The sequence below is a fragment of the Erythrolamprus reginae genome, chromosome 13, assembly GCF_031021105.1.
Source record: "Erythrolamprus reginae isolate rEryReg1 chromosome 13, rEryReg1.hap1, whole genome shotgun sequence".
Lineage (NCBI taxonomy): Eukaryota > Metazoa > Chordata > Lepidosauria > Squamata > Dipsadidae > Erythrolamprus > Erythrolamprus reginae.
The window spans coordinates 10,012,423-10,027,649 of record NC_091962.1 but is presented as its reverse complement, the minus strand read 5'-3'; the positions used below and the strand labels follow the sequence as shown (position 1 = coordinate 10,027,649).

The window sequence follows — 15,227 nt, the reverse complement described above, 5'->3', positions numbered from 1 at the left end:
ACGGGCGGCACGCGCTCCCTATCTCCCTGCTAGCCCACTCGGAATATTCAAAATAAGAAAAACCTTTGCCAGCGAAGGCTTTTCTTATTTTGAATATTCCGAGTGGGCTAGCAGGGGGATAGGGAGCGCGTGCAGCCGCTCGTTCTCCCCCGACATTCAATATCACCTTCGCCGGCCCCGCCTCTCCTCCAAACCCCCTTGCTGAGAGCCCGGGGCGAAAGTGCTCTCGCAAAGGTGAGGCGGGCAGGGCGTGCGCGCGTCATCGCTGAGAAGAACGGAGAGAGAACGAGAGTGAGTGAGAGCAACAGACAGCAAGATAGAGAGAAAGTGAGAAAGAGAGAGTGAGAAAGGGGGGGAGAGAAAGAGATAGCAAGAGAGAGAAAGAGCGTGAGAAAGAAAACAAGAAAGAGTGAGAGAGAGAGAAAGCAAAAGAGACAGAAAGAAAACAAGAGAGAGAAAGTGAGAAGAAGAGAGAGAAAGAGGGGGAGAGAGAGAGAAAGAGAGAGGGGGGAGAGAGAGAAAGAGAGGGAGAGGGAGAAAGAGAGGGGGAGAGGGGGGAGAGATAGCAAGAGAGGGAGAGAGGGAAAGGGGGAGAGAGGGGGGAGAGAAAGAGAGAGGGAGAGAGAGAAGAGATAAAGGAAGAGGAGAGAAAGAAAGGAAGAGAAAGAAAGAAAGAGGGATAGAAAGAGAGAGAGTGAGAGATGCTCAGTGAGCCTTTCTTTGAAGTTGCCTTTCTTTCTTTCTCTTTCTTGCTTTCTTTCTTGCTCTTTTTCTTTCTCTCTTTTACCTTCCCTTCCTCTATCTCTTCTTTTCTTTCTCCTTCCTACCTTCTTCCCTTACTCTCCCCTTTCATAAGTTTCCTTGCTTCCTTCCTCTGTTCCTGTCCCTTCCCCCTTTCTTTCTTTCTTTCTTTCCTTCCTTTCCTCCCTCCATTTCTTGCTTTCCTTTTCCTTCCTCCCTTCTTTCCTCCCTCATTCCCTTCTTTCACTCCTTCCTCTCTTACTCTCCCCTTTCACACCTTTCCTTGCTTCCTTTGCACCCTTCTTTTGTTCCTGTCCCTTCCCTCTTTCCTTCCTTCCTTCCCACCCTCCGTCCATTCATTCACCCATTCCTCTCTTGATCACCCCTTTTACGGCGCCGCTGACAGCTAGCTCCCCCCCCCCCCCCCCACCGGGCCATGGAAAACTGGTCTAGCTTAAAGCCGGTCCCTGGTGCAAAAAAGGTTGGGGACCTCTGCTCTATAACCTTCATCATGTATTTTACTATGTGTATACCTACTAAAACCCTCAGTTGTGTATTGGACAAAATCAATAATAAATAAATAAATAAATAAAATGGCAGAGGCTGGTTTACTTTGTTATCTGCCCCCCCGGGGGCATTTTTTTTCACCTGCGTGTTATGTGAAAAGGGTATCGTGCATTCCCGGGGCTGAAAACATGCCAAGATCACCCTAGTACATTTTGTCTAGTGATCATTCAAATTCACAATGCTGAAAAAGTGATGCGCGATACTTTTTCACCGTTGCGACCATCTCCATTGTCACGTGGTCAAAAATTCAAATGGTGGCCATTTGGCATAGCAATAGCATATAATAATATAATTTATTAGATTTGTATGCCGCCCCTCTCCCCCGGACTCGGAGCAGCTCACAACAATCACAATACACAAATCCAATATTTAAAAAGAAAAACAAAACATTTAAAAAACCCATCATTAAGAACCATACAATAGAATCATACCATTCATAAAAACTATGTGCTCAGGGCGACAAAGGTGAGTCTTGAGTAACTTGCAAAAAGGAGGGTGGGGGCCATTCTAATCTCAAGGGGAGAGTTGATTCCAGAGGGCCAGGGCCACCACAGAGAAGGCTCTTCCCCTGGGCTCCGCCTGACATTGGTTAGTGGACGAGACCTGGAGAAAGCCAACTCTGTGGGACCTTATCGGCAGAATGCGGTTCTGAAGCATATTATAGACTTATATACCACTTCTCACAGTGCTTTACACCCTTCTCTAAGCAGTTTAGTCAGCCTATTGCCCCCCAACAATCTGGGTCCCCATTTGACCCACCTGGAAAGGATGTAATCTTGAGCCGGTGAGATTTTGGACTTGCAGGTAGCAGTCAACTGAAGTAGCCTGCAGTAGTGCAGCCTGGAGGTGGAGCTCTTGCCCCTGGGCAAGGGGGTTGGACTGAATGACCCTCCAGGTCCCTTAATCGGAATCACACCACTTTTTCCATCTCAGCAGTCATGCACTTATGATGGTTGCATTGTGCTGGGATCACGTGATCCCCTTCTGCAACCTCCTGACAAGTTGAGTGGAAGACCCACTTTAACTTAGGAAGTAGTGATTCGCTTAACGGTGGTAAGAGGTTGGGACAAAACCCACTTGTCTATGGAGGTTGTCAGTCATTCAGATCATGGTTGTCCCAAAGGTGCTTTTCCAAAACAGAGATTAGATTACTAGTAGAGTTGAAAGGGACCTTATAGATCATCTAGTCCAACCCCACTCCCACTCAAGCAGGATTCAGACAAAAGGCCATCCAACCTCTTGAAAGTCTCAACGGTTGATGCTCTCAACCCTTGTAGACAAGTCATTCCACTGATAAGATTACTGTCAAAAAATTCTTCATTTCAAGATTGAACCTGTTAGTTTCCATCCATTATAGCTTTGTCTGGGATGTTTTGACCTCTCCCCTTCACCAAATGACCTTTTCAGAGAGCTGCAAGATGACAGGTGGGCCCTCATTGTTCCTTTCCCAAAACCAACAGAATTACTGGATCATAGGACCCCATTCAGCAACTAAATTATTATTTATTTATTAGATTTGTATGCCGCCCCTCTCCGAAGACTCGGGGCGGCTCAGAGTAGATACAGAACAGACATAAACATGTAGCACAAATCTAATAATTTAAAAAACAAGTAAAACCCCTGATGTAATACATAACCATACAGTCCAATCACACCATACATTACATTTATTGGTCAGAGGGGGAAGGTCTAATTGCCCCAGGCCTGGTGACATAGATGGGTCTTGAGGCACTTGCGGAAGGCGAGGAGGGTGGGGGCAGCACGAATCTCTGGGGGGAGTTGATTCCAGAGGGTCGGTGCCCCCACAGAGAAGGCTCTTGCCCTAGGACCCTCCAAATGACATTGTTTGGTTGATGGGACCTGGAGAAGGCCAACTCCGTGGAACCTAACCTAAATGAACTGTATAAGACTATACTGCATTGCTGGCGATTTTGCTGGAAAGTTTGAGTTCATTGCCACACATATTTAGATAAACGATACCTAAAATACATAAGTTTTTTTTCCCAGAAGCAAAACGACATTTTTAAATTCTTTCACAGAAAATATTTAAGATAACCATTACTCGATTAGATTAAAAAAACACTACCTGAACAAAGTTCCATCCATTTTAGTCAGGAAAACAAGCCAACTATACTTTTCAAAGGAGTGTATTTATTAACAGTAGCACGTTTGTATACATTTAAAATGTAGTCCTCGGACACTTCAGGGGTAGCCCCATATAGTGCATTATAGTAGTCAAGCTGTGAGGTGATGAGGGCGTCAAGGATCGATCCAAAAAGGGCCTTAACTGGTACACTAGTCGGAGCTGCACAAAGGTCCCCCTAGCTATAGCTGTCAAGATGTTCATCTAGTCTTAGCTGTGAGGCTAGGACGACACCCAAATTGCAAACGACGCCATAGTCCTTTGGAGCCAGTATCCACAGCCTCTCCGTCTTGTCCTGGTTGAGTTTGAGCCTGGGCAACACTCCCAATCTTAGACCCCTCACCCCGGTCCACAGACCAGTTGTTTCACTGAAGTGACTTGGGGTGGAGTTGCATAGCTGGGTGTCATCAGCATATTGATGAAACCTCACCCCGTGTCGTTGGATGGTCTCAAAGCACATTCTTGATTCAAGAACATGTTTTTCTTCTCAAAACGTCTTCACGGCAACCATTTAAGCCTGCTTTTACAGAGACAGGAGACACATAGATAGAAAATTGAGGTGCTGCTGAAATAATAATAATTAATAATAATAATTTATTAGATTTGTATGCCGCCCCTCTCCGCAGACTGGGGCGGCTCACAACTATAATAACAACAATGTGACAGTGTAGCAAATCTAATATTTAAAAGAAAGCATCATTTAAAAACCATGCAACACAAGCACACCATACATAAAACTATAAACTTTTTTCCACTTATGGTGGACGTGCACTAAAACAAGAACCTATTGGAATTATTTTTTATTATTATTATTAATTAGATTTGTATGCCGCCCCTCTCCGTAGACTCGGGACAGCTCACAACAGTGATAAAAACAACACATAGTAACAAATCTAATAATTAAAATCTAAAATAACAGTTTTAAATTAAAAAGTTTAAAAAGGAAAAAAAAAACCAATAGATAAAATACATAGTCATATCATGCACAAAATTACATAGGCAAGGGGGGAGATGTCTCAATTCCCCCATGTCTGGCGATATAGGTGGGTCTTAAGCAATTTACAAAAGACAAGGAGGGTGGGGGCAGTTCTGTTCTCTGGAGGGGGGAAGTTGATTCCATATGGCCGGGGCCGCTACAGAGAAGGCTCTTCCCCTGGGGCCCGCCAGACATTGTTTAGACAGGACCCGGAGAAGGCCAACTCTGTGGGACCTTATTGGCCGCTGGGATTTATGCAGAAGACAGTCCCGGAGGGAACAGAAATAATCTGTAAATTACAGCATACATTTAATTCTCAAGGATGAAGGAGAACAAATACCACTTTTGGGAGTACAAAGACAGCAAAATTTGAACTAGGTAGGTATGCCACTTGTGGTATCACATCCCTATACCATTTCAGACAAATGATGGTGGTCCAACCTCTTGTTGAAAACTCCAGTGTTGGAGCATTCACAACTTCTGAAGGCGAATTGTTCCAATCGCCAGGAATTTTTTTTCCTTATTTCTAGATCAGTGGTCTCAAACCCGGGCCACTTTAAGATTTGTGGACTTCAACCCCCATAGTTCCTCAGCCAGCTTTGCTGAGGTTAGGTGTTGAGCTTTGCTGGCTGAGGAATTCTGGGAGTTGAAGTCCACAAGTCTTAAAGTGGCCCAGGTTTGAGACCTCTGACCTAGGTTGCTTCTCTCTCCTTGATTATTTTCCATCCATTGCTTCTTGTCCTTCCCTTGGGTGCTTTGGAGAATAAATTCATCACCTTCTTCTTTGTGGTAGCCCCCTCAAACATTAGAACACTGCTAAATGTTAACATGTTAACAAACATTAAAACTCTTTTTCACGAATCTAGACAAATTCCTGCCCATCTGAGAAAACAAGACTTCAATCCGTGTTCTTGATAAGCTTGTTTCCAACTGAAAGCAATTTATTTTTTAAAACAATATTATGTTAGAAATGGACCCTCACCTCTTCCAATGGAAAACAGAAGATTTCAAGCTCTGCAAGTCCAGAATAAAGAGGCCCAGGGTGTGTTAAAGTGGAGCTTTAAAAGAAAATGAATGCAACATGTAAAGAAGGCAGCTTAAGACATAAACTCCCAGACTGACCTAGAATTAAGACCCGACTTTCGCCTCTAATCAGAGAGACCACTCAGTCACTGGAAATCAGACTGGGGCGGTAAAGATCTCATCATTTAGCGTCGGCCAAGGGAAACATCTGAAAACCTACGAAAATCACTAGCCGCCCAATGGCTCCAAGCCAAAACCGAACCAGATTTAGCCAGAGCTATGAACTCAGGTGGATTTGTCCCACTCTCAAAACTTCCATTTTGACTTAACAGGGCAACTTTTGCTTGTATTAATGACAGTTGCCGACCTCCCTGATCATGTCACCCCGCCCCCTATCACAACAGTCTACAAAAGCAAAGTTACTAACTCAGCCATTGTGTGATTGCATTTAAGCACAACGGCAAGGAAAATTGTAAAATTATTATTATTAATTAGATTTGTATGCCGCCCCTCTCCAGACTCGGAGGGAAAATGAGAAACAACGGTCTCAGCAGCAGAAATCTTGGGACGCTATTTATCAAGAGTAGAGGAGTAGGAAGGCTTATACATTTAAATTAAATTAAGGGGGAGAGATGGAGTAAGAGGGAGGGGAGAGTGAATGAATGAAGAATAACAGACTGATAGTGAGAAGCCATAAGTACATAATATGATTTTAGAATGATAGAGGGAGAAAAAATTATGTATATTATTGATATACACTGCTTAAAAAAATAAAGGGAACACTTAAAAAACAGAATATAACTTCAAGTAAATCAAACATCTGTGAAATCAAACTATCCACTTAGGAAGCAACACTGATTGACAGTCAATTTCACCTGCTGTTGTGCAAATGGAATAGCTGTGCAAATGAAATATTCAATGAGAATATTTCGTTCGTTCAAATCTAGGGTGTATTGAGTGCTCCCTTTATTTTTTTGAGCAGTATATTTCAAGGTACATATGCATTGATATAGGCATGATTGTGGTGAAAAAGTTTTTTAAAAAATTCAAAAAATGTTGAGTCTATTTATACAGGCAGGAAAACCACTCACCTATACTTTTTGCTGTTCCTTGCAAGTTATTTGCTGCGGGAGGAAAGAACCACCAAAACATCAACAAATCAATAAAGATGGCAATGAAAACCCAGCTCGTAATATTTTGTGCAGTTTTTCAGGCAGTTCCTGACTTTTCATTTTGTTCAAAGTGAGCTAGTTGTAATTCATCCTCAAAACTGCAACGGGCGGGGACGAAAACCACCAGCTATTTATGGCTTTTAATGACTCCATAATCCCCGGCATCAGGCTGAAGAGTTGGGGCAACCAAAGAGTTTACTAGCCGGATGCCCTTCCTGTCGCCAATGCAGAGTTCGCCGCTAATAATTTGCTCACCGTGCCAGATTTGACCCACGGGCTTTAGATTGCCGACCCACAGATCTTAATCTTACCCGTTCATTCTCCATCATCCAAGAATGCTGTCGCAGGCTTCTCCATTCTGTAGGAAACAAAACTATCACGAATAAAAGAAATACACCATTCTTGTTGTTCTTAAATCAGTTAATAAGAACCCAGTATATCTGTTTTTGATTTTAGTTTTAGTGCATTTAAAAATATTTTTTTTAAAAAATACAAACCCAGGTTTGCCAGCAGAGCCTTCAAATTGAATTCAACCTCAGCTATAAAAATCTGGAAATCTCCCCAACAAGGAAAAATCTAGTCATTAAATTGGGATTATCCTGCTTTTAAAGAGGCTTGGGCCTGTTTTCACTCCAAATGAACAGGCTCTAAGTTAAAACAGGGATATCCAACTCTGACAACCTCTTAAGATCTGTGGAATTAAAACTCCCAACTTTTAAGAAACTTAAGATTTGAGACTTCAACTCCTGCTATAAAGAGATTAAAGAAAGCAGGGGGAAATATTTGGGGCACCAATGATCCCCTCCCCGAACTTCCATCTGGCCTAGTTTAATTTAGTAAGTTTAATTTACTAAGAGCCGGGGTGGCACAGCAGGTAGAGTGCTGTACTGCAGGCCACTGAAGCTGACTGTAGATCCGTAGGTCAGCGGTTCAAATCTTATCACCGGCTCAAGGTTGACTCAGCCTTCTATCCTTACAGGTGGGTCAAATGAGGACCCGGATTGTGGGGGCAATATGTAGGCTCTGCTAAAAAGTGCTATTGGTAACATGTTGTAAGTCGGCATGAGTCTAAGGAGAAGGGCGGCATAAAAATGGAATGAATAAAAAATAAATGTAATTTATTACATTAATAGGCCGCCCAACTCCTCCCGTAGTTCCCAACCAATGCTCAGATTCCGTTTCTCAACAGCAAGATTCAGCCGAACGAGATTCCAAATGTTGTGCTCATCATATCAGCGGGAACCCAGGCCGGTGCGTGACAAAAATTAATTGTGAATTGAGCAGCTCGAAACTTACTTTGTGACCAAAGGAGGGGGAGAAATCTTCACATTGTTCCAAGAAGGATCATTTCTTTTCGGAAGCTGTTGAAAGAAATAATGATGTCCAAAAAAAAAAGGCAGGAATTGGGATTCTCAGAGAATTTCATAACAGACAAAAGGGGTTGAGATGCCTGGTCCCGTCAGACAGCTTCTCCCGAAGCAAATTCATCCTCTTTTCCATCTGCTGGTACCAGTGGGTTCAACCTTTGCAGGTTCTGGCGCCAAACAGAAAGTAAGACGCGATAGGTTTTCATCACTGGGACGACGTGCTGCTGATTTTAATAGCCTCCTGTCTTTTTATATATATGGGGGAACTGAGACATCTCCCCCAGGCTTTTATATTTTATCTTTGGTATGTATGTGTTGTATGGTTTTAAATTGTTGGGGTTTTAGATATGTTTTATTTTAATATTAGATTTGTCTCACTGTTATATTGTTTTTGTATTACTGTTGTGAGCCGCCCCGAGTCTTCGGAGAGGGGCAGCACACAAATCTAATAAATAATAATAATATATAAAAATAGAATCCTTTATTAATTTATTGACTCTGCAGCATGAATCCCAGCGGCCAATCAGGTCCCAGCGTTGGCCTTCTCCGTGTCCTGTTGACTAAACAATGTCTGGCAGGAGCCAGGGGAAGAGCCTTCTCTGTGGTGGCCCTGGCCCTCTGGAATCAACTCCCCCCCTGGAGATTAGAACTGCCCCCACCCTCCTCGCCTTTCATAAGTCTCTGAAAACCCACCTATGTCGCCAGGCATGGGGTAACCGATGTATCCCCTTGCTAGTAAGATTTATGTATGGTATGATGGGGTTGTGTGGTTATTTTTAATGATAAGGGTTAATTATTGGATTTGTTATATATTGTTCACTATTGTGTGCCACCCCGAGTCTTCAGATGGGTGGCATACAAATCTAATTATTATTATTGTTTCATTATTTGACCCCTATGACAATCATTAAGTGTTGGACCACATGATTCTTGACAAATCTATATTTTCTTTTATGTTCACTGAGAGCATAGGCACCAAGACAAATTTCCTTGTGTGTCCAAGCACACTTGGCCAATAAAGAATTCTATTCTATTCTTTATTGGCGAAGTGTGATTGGACACACAACTAATTTTGTCTTTAGTGCACATATGCCCTCGTATGCAACACTTTTCAAGCATTTAATGCATTTATTAAATTTATAGGACTGCCCCATCTAATCTAGAGGTGGCTCACAATTTTTTTTAAAAAAAGCCCAAGAGAAAATATTTTATTTCTATTGAAAGTCAACAGGGGGGAAGCAGAATTTGCTTAACCATGCAATTCATTTACCATTTGTTTAATAACTGTGGCCAAGGTGTTTGCAAAATGGGATGAGAATTTCTGAACAACCATGAAAATTCTCATTTCCTTTGCAGCCTAAGTCAAGGGTTACTTTTATTTAATCATTTAATGTTGCCTACGGTAAGCAAGACAATATAAACCAGGAATCTACAAACTCCTGGGCCGCAACAGTACTGTAAAAAGTGATTGACGGCTTGGTTTTTAGACTGTGGTATCCAAAGCTATGTGATCAAAATTCAGATGTCAATTGTCTCATGTTATCCCTTTAACAGCTGCAGTAATTTGCTTAAAATGGTGGCAATATATACTTAACAAATGTCTCAATTGCCAACAGAAAAAATAATGTAATCAATGCACATTTGATTAACAAAAAAACATAATAGAATGTTAATATAGTTTAAACCGTTTTTTTATGATACGCTGCATTTTCATCCAATTTTTGTTTGTTTTAAATGTTTGTGTTGTTTCGCGTACTGTATTTTTTAATGTATTTAAATAAGTTAAATTTTAATTTAAAAACAAATTGCGCTCTCAACTGTGGTTGAGCATTATCTATGTAGTAAAACACCCAGCCGAAATTGGGTCATCAATTCACCAAAATATCCCCTAAATACAGACTCACCTTTCTTTAAAGTGGATTTATCTGTAGGATAGAAAAGAAAAGCGAAAATTAGTGAAAGAAAATCCAGGGGGAAAAAAGATTTGTGCGATAGAAGCATGGCCGATCAGGGCTTTGGTAACTCAAAATTGCCATTTGACTTTAAAAGTCGTCCAACAACAAAAGTCATCCTTTCGAATGCCAAAAGTTCACACAACAGCCTCTCGGCGCAATGGACCCACAACTTTCAAACTCACCTTCTCCTTAAAGAGCTCCACGGGGGATATTTTAAACTTCGGCCAACATTTTCAGATTCACAACCGCAAGCCCTGAAAATAATAATAATTAAAAAAAACAAAGACAATTCTAAAAATCATACATTTCAGCTCCAAGCTTCTTGCCTTTAAAAAAAAATCTGGATTTTGTGTGTTCTCAGACCCTAACTCAAACATCACCCCATCATCAGATATATGCTTGTCTGTTCACATCACAGAACACAGATAAGTGTTAACTGATAATCCAGATTTTAAAAAGCTATACACCAGATATAAAATGATTTTAAATAATAATAATTTATTAGATTTGTGTGCTGCCCCTCTCTGAGGACTTGGAGGGGCTCACAAGTAAAATCATATACAAATCCAATATTAAAACAAGTTTTAAAAACCCTTATGCCTTTTTAGCTACTTGCCTGTACTGGAGACGCATCCTTGCTGCTTGTAGCTGCAAAACAAGCCAGAGGAAAAAAATGAATTACTTTCCCCCCCTCTTCTCATCTAAACCTCACAAAGCCTTTTTATTAGACAATAATTTTAACAATCCATCTGGTCCAATTCTCCTTTTTTTGAGGCGCTACTCAGAATGGTTTTCGTTTCTCCATTCAAACATCAGAAAGAGAGAATTCAAAAATCTCCTCATTGTAGCTTTTCCCATTTCCAAACTAGACGTCAATTATGCTTGATCTGCTCCAAATGTAATTTCAATTTATTTTTATTACTACATTTCACTGCAGGCCATCTGAAATTACCTCTGGATTATCGAGATGGGCTATCTATAAATTTTCATGAATCAATTCTTTCTTTTGTCTTTTATAGCCACGATATGCGAATAGGCAATATAAATTTCCAAATAAATATTGCAACAAACAATAGAATTATTGCCACCGCCTGCCTAATAGCTGGCTTTGAGGTACAATCTTTGTTTTTGTTTTAAAAATGAAATTTAAGCACCTTTATACACGTGTGTATATGTATATGTATACCTTTTTAATTTTTTTTTAAATTTCAAAACAAAACAAAGAGACAAAACATGCAACAAAGGGCAGAGTAGATGGATCATGAGGTCTTTTTCTGCCATCAGTCTTCTATGTTTCTAAGGAGCCAAAACTGCTCCATTCTTCTCAGAAAATCTTACATATCATGTTAAAAGAGAGGTGGGTTTCTTCCCTCCCACCACATATATTTTTAAACTATTTTTAGCAATGGTTGGATTTAATTCAAATACTGTGTTGGAGGTAATTAGATATTTTCGCTCCTTTTCTTTTAATGTTTTCTTTCTTTCATTCTAAAGGGCATTTATTATGGAAGAGGGTTTAAAACACACATGAAAATTGTTATGGGGGATATTTTAAGAACATTGGCTTAATTAATTAGATGTGATTAATAGTAACAGCCTAAAATGTATATTGGCTAACAGTTATTAGGAAATGGAGTAATTATTTTTGTTCCGATGTTAAATGTTAAGGAGGTAGCATTGGTTAAGCTATGTATACCGAAATTGTAAAATGATATATTGTAATATAACCTAAAATTAATGGTACTTTTTTTATGTACATGTGATTGAAGAAAAATATTTAAAAAAATTACCTCCCCAAAGAAAAAAGTAGGTCTAAATGAAGAATATTGACTATATTTGTTACTACTATTTACATCATTTACATAGTCTTATACCATTTAATATAAAATATACTGTTATATAAGTATTCTTTTGTTCAACCAATCATAAGCCTATACCAAATTTTATTATATCCCGATTCCTCTTGTTCTTTTAGCTCCTTGTATATCTTTTAGGCGCTTAATATACCTTAGCTAATTTGTACCAGAAATGTCCTTATTTCTTCCTTTCCCTAATAGTGTTCAAACTGAATATAGACCTCACAGCTTATGGATTGTAATTTTAGTAGTATTGACAATACATAATTGATAGACTGGATTTTATCTCTTATTGATCATTTTATCCTGCAACTTTTGATTGTGTATTCACTGAGTGTTTTTATTTGTTTTCGTCTACGACTGTTATAATAAATTTGAAATTGACCAGGTCAATAAACACCTGTTTTAAAAGCCCATCTCACCTCGTATGCTGAGCTGCAGAATCCCATCCTGGCACAAAACCACCTGTAGAAATAAAATAATAGCTGGTTACAAAATATAATCTAACCTTGGTTAAGTCATAGTTTTTAACCAAGCCTAGGAGTCTGCTCAGAAAATTTAAAACCTCCTCAGCATAATTCAGAACAGGTCTGTGTTAATTTCATCACCGAAAAGACTCCTATTTTATTTAAATTTTTAAAAATTATTTAAAAAAACCTGGGACGAGGCTTGCAAATTTAAAAACCACAGCAACTTTTTTTTTAGATAATTGCAAACGTTTAGCACATTATTGCATTAAAACTTGTCTAAAAACCCTTATCATTAAAATACATTTTACAAAAGCAATATCCAAATTTAAGCCTTTTTCCCCCACCCAAAATTTTTGCCCAATTGCATTTTCTCCCTTCTTTCCCCCAACGAAAAATCTTTATAGGCACAAAATATAAAATTTTATAATAAACCATTGCATTATTATTATTTTTTTTAAAAACAGCCTTGAAAGCAACTTTTCCCCATTGTAAAAAATCCCATCTGCTTTGCAGAGATCCCATTCCGAAAGCATACACGATCCCATCCTGGGGTGGGATCTTTTTTTCTCTCCATCTACTGCATCCCAATCGCGCCTAATTTAGGAAGAGGGGATCTTTGGAAAGAGATCGGGCCGATCGGACCGGGGAGGATCCTCACGCAGGCCCGGGATGGCGACGGATTAAAAACAAGACATACCTTGCAGGCCGCAGACGCACCGAAAAAGAAATGGGAGCGGGCTGCCAAAGGATTAAATACTCGGAAGCCGCGGGGCACGATGGGAAATGCTCCGCCCACTCCAATAGAGGAGTTCCTGTCTGGGATCGTCAGCGCGCGGAGAATTATGGGTAGATTTCACTATAGAGATACTTAAAGTGAAGATATGAGCGCTGGCCGTGCATGGGGAGGCTTAGGGATATTTCGACATCTTTTACCATAGGTTTCATGCACACAAGTCCCTGCTGTTGAATGTAATTTTTTTTTAAAGGCAACGTTCAGATTTTGAACGTACCATTGAGGAATAATGGCCATTCTTGATATGAAACTTATGTGGTCCCCAAAACTAGATTTGCTTCCAAAGGCTCTTCTATATTTCGTATCTCTATGATAATAATGGCGAGGGGAGAAATGCGCGCGAAAGGCCGGCGCAGTGGCGCATGTGCAATGAGAGAAGGAAGATTCAAAAGGGCGCGCATGCGTAATGGAAAATATGGGGGCTAGATCTGTAGACTTACTACTTTATTTTTATTTATTTTATTTATTTATTTTGTCCAATACCAATTGAAAGTTAAAGAGAATAAAAACATGTAGTAGTAACTATCAGGGAAAGGATAGAAAGATATATAAAATATAAGAGGGGCAATAAGATATAGGATTGCAAGCCCTCCTCCAAACGACAGTGTGGCTAAGCATGTGCAGAGTGCTCCCAAACCACACATGTAAAAGCTTTTGGCGGATTTATCTGACTGCAATGCCTGCCTTTAATGGTGTCACCGCTCCACCCATTCCTACGTATTGCTGCGTTTGTTTTATTGCACCAATTCTCTTATTTCATAAATTAGCAATTGATGGCAAGAGTCAGTCACCTGCAGAAGGAATGCACAACCGAACGGCCATACATGAGATGAAATCTCTCTCTTTCTCTCTCTCTCTCAAATAAACTATTAATTTTCAAATATTTTCTTTAAAAACAATAATTATACTTTTAGTAATTCTGCAGTTACATAAAAACATTTCCTATCTACTTATCGAGATAATACTTATTCGAAACTTCCTACTTTAACATAGTTATACATTTCTATTTACATATTTACATACTGAATTTTAATAGTTTTGAGAGTTACCCGTGATCTTATTTTTTTCCCCCTAAGTTCAATCCATTGGCATCGTATTCTGATTCTTTTTGGCCCCTTAATACTATTGTGAGCTTGTCCATTTGGGGGGGGGGGGGGGGGGGTTGTTTCTCTGCATTTTTCCAAAATTGGGCAAAAGTAATCCTAGCTGCGGTGGTGATATGCAATATTACATAGTTTTTTAACCTTTGCTATGTTCTTGTTTGAAAATTCCCAATAAAAAAAGTTCCGGTATAAATTCTATTGTCTGCGTTCTCTCCTGTACCCATTTTTGAATTTTATTCCTTTTTTTTTTTTTTTGTTTCAGGACACAAACATCAAATGATGTTTGTTATGTGAAATAAGGTGCCATATTTTTTTTACACTGCCAGCAATTTGGGTTTAAGTTTGGATAATTTTTATCCAATAATTAAGTCGGGGTGTCTCTATCTCTTATCTATCTATCTATCTATCTATCTGTCTGTCTGTCTATCTGTCTGTCTCTTATCTATCCATCCATCTCTTATCTATCTATCTATATCTATCTATCATCTATCCATCCATCTCTTATCTATCTATCTGTGTCTGTCTATCTATCTCTTATCTATCCATCCATCCATCTCTTATCTATCTACCTATCTATCTATCTATCTGTCTGTCTCTCTCTTATCTATCTATCTGTCTGTCTATCTCTTATCTATCTACCCACCCATCCATCCATCTCTTATCTATCTATCTATCTGTCTATCTATCTATCTATCTATCTATCTGTCTGTCTGTCTGTCTGTCTGTCTGTCTGTCTGTCTGTCTGTCTGTCTCTCTCTCTTATCTATCTATCTGTCTGTCTATCTCTTATCTATCTATCTATCTGTCTGTCTCTCTCTCTCTTATCTATCTATCTGTCTATCTGTTATCTATCTACCCACCCATCCATCCATCTCTTATCTATCTATCTATCTGTCTATCTATCTATCTATCTATCTATCTATCTATCTATCTATCTATCTGTCTGTCTCTCTCTCTCTCTTATCTATCTATCTGTCTGTCTATCTCTTATCTATCTATCTATCTGTCTGTCTCTCTCTCTCTTATCTATCTATCTGTCTGTCTATCTCTTATCTATCTAC

General features: G+C 39.6%; 1 long non-coding RNA gene and 4 other non-coding genes across 6 annotated transcripts; all 5 read right to left on the bottom strand.

Annotated features, from left to right (window-relative positions):
• Positions 1-3,439: 3,439 nt before the first annotated feature.
• Positions 3,440-12,993, bottom strand: LOC139175602 (uncharacterized). 2 transcript variants are annotated; one of them, XR_011560534.1, is made up of 10 exons: positions 12,968-12,993; positions 12,223-12,265; positions 10,561-10,592; positions 10,127-10,198; positions 9,894-9,914; positions 7,919-7,983; positions 6,934-6,980; positions 6,542-6,574; positions 5,410-5,485; positions 3,440-3,968 (listed from the first exon to the last, which is right to left on the bottom strand). It is a non-coding gene; the product is annotated as an uncharacterized lncRNA (long non-coding RNA). The 2 variants fall into 2 exon arrangements; XR_011560535.1 differs by having other exon boundaries at positions 3,440-3,971; positions 12,968-12,990.
• On the bottom strand, positions 5,574-5,641 carry LOC139175617 (small nucleolar RNA SNORD31). The gene has a single exon (XR_011560539.1). It is a non-coding gene; the product is annotated as a small nucleolar RNA SNORD31 (small nucleolar RNA).
• Positions 7,786-7,857, bottom strand: LOC139175615 (small nucleolar RNA SNORD30). The gene has a single exon (XR_011560538.1). It is a non-coding gene; the product is annotated as a small nucleolar RNA SNORD30 (small nucleolar RNA).
• On the bottom strand, positions 8,076-8,203 carry LOC139175618 (small nucleolar RNA SNORD22). The gene has a single exon (XR_011560540.1). It is a non-coding gene; the product is annotated as a small nucleolar RNA SNORD22 (small nucleolar RNA).
• Positions 10,721-10,792, bottom strand: LOC139175626 (small nucleolar RNA SNORD26). Its single transcript, XR_011560548.1, has one exon. It is a non-coding gene; the product is annotated as a small nucleolar RNA SNORD26 (small nucleolar RNA).
• Positions 12,994-15,227: the final 2,234 nt, after the last annotated feature.